Consider the following 1,886-nt stretch of genomic DNA (forward strand, 5'->3'; position numbering starts at 1 on the left):
TCCCTCCCTCCCTCCCTTCCTCCCTTCCTTCCTTCCTTCCTTCTTTCTTTCTTTTATGTCGTCAGTCGTGGGGCTTGAACTCTGGGCCTGGGTGCTATCCCTGTGCTCTTCAGCTCAAGGCGAGCCCTCCACCACTTGAGCCACAGTGCCACTTCCCCCAGCCTTTCTTATTCTGCAGACAGTCTGCCTTTTGTGACTGATTTGCTTTTTGTTGTTGTTGTTGGTTCTGGGGCTTGAACTCAGGGCCTGGGCTCTGTTCCTGAGGTTGTTCTATGTTGTTGTTGTATTTTTGCTCAAGGCTAGTGCTCTTACCAGTGGAGCCACAACTCCACTTCCTTTCAGGGTTGTTGTTTTTTTTTTTTTAATAGTTTGAATAGAGATTTGAGTCTGACTCTCCTGCCCAGGCTGGCTTCAAAACATGATCCTCAAATCTCAGCCCTCTGAGTAGCTAGGATTACAGGCCAGAGCCACCAGCCCCTGGTGAGTGACTTGCTTTTTATAGAAAATTTATTTTTTTTAACCCAGGATGGTTTTGAACTCTGGGTATGCCTGCATCAGTCTCTTCAGTGGGAATGCACCCAGCCCAGGGGTATACCACTATAACTCGCTTATAAAAACTAAAAAAACATATTGTCACGAAATGGGTGATTCACGCCTGCAATCCTAGCCACTCAAGAGACTGAGGTCTGGAGGATCCAAGTTTAAAGCCAACCTAGGCAGAAGTCTGTGAGACTCCATTTCCAATTAATCAGCCAAAATCTGGGCTAGAGATGTGGCTCAAATGGTAGAACATCAGCCAAACAAGCCTGAGTTTAAATCCTACCACCACATACACACAAAAAAATTGTCACCGGGCGCCAGTGGCTCACGCCTGTAATCCTAGCTACTCAGGAGGCTGAGATCTGAGGATTGTGGGTCAAAGCCAGCCAGGGCAGGAAAGTCCATGAGACTCTTATCTCCAATAAACCACTAGAAAACCACAAGTGGCGCTGTGGTTCAAGCGGTAGAGCGCTTGCCTTGAGCTGAAGAATGCAGGGACAGCGCCCAAGCCCAGAGTTCAAGCCCCATGACCAACCAAAAAAATAAATAAATAAACAATTGTCATGAGTTTCTTTCCGTCTTCTTTGTGTGTGGGGTTGAGTGCTAGCCAGTTCTGAGACTTGAACTCAGGGACTGGTGTTGTCTTTTAGCTTTTTCACTCAAGGCCAAAGCTCTGCCTCCACTTCTGGCTTTTTGCTGGTTAATTGGAGGTTAATAGATTTTCCTGCCCAGACTGACTTTCAGCTGTGGTCCTCAGATCTCAATCTATTGAGTAGCTAAGATTGCAGGCATGAGTCGCCAGCTCCCAGTTTTCTTTCCCCTTTTATTCATTTATTCACTGTCATGACACTTCTCTTCCCACATTGCAGGCTCCAGTGATGATTTCTGCATTCTCAGACATCCAGCAGTCTTAGTCATAGATACAGGCAACAAATACAAACATTGCTACTGTAATTAAAGTTGCTTAGATTACTAGGTGGTGACAACTAGTGGTGCTTTTTATTCTTTCTAATGTGGACTAGCATGAGAAAAACTGGATATTTGATCCAGAGCCTTACACTTGTAGGCAAGTGCTTTACCATTGAGTGTATCATACCCAGCCCAGCCCCTAGGGTTTTCGTTTGTTTCGTTTGTGCCCACCTCAGGTCTTGAACTAAGGGCCTGGGTGCTGTCCCTGAGCTTTTGTGCTCAAAGTTAACACTCTACCACTTGAACCACAGCTCCACTTCTAGCTTTTTGATGGGCACTGGTGGCTCACACCTGTAAATCTTTTTTTTTTTTGCCCTCTTTTTTTTTTATTGTAAAGATATTATACAGAGGGTTACAGTTACATGAGTGAGGTAATG

This window comes from Dipodomys ordii, unplaced genomic scaffold, assembly GCF_000151885.1.
Source record: "Dipodomys ordii isolate 6190 unplaced genomic scaffold, Dord_2.0 Scaffold6, whole genome shotgun sequence".
NCBI classification, from domain to species: Eukaryota; Metazoa; Chordata; class Mammalia; order Rodentia; family Heteromyidae; genus Dipodomys; species Dipodomys ordii.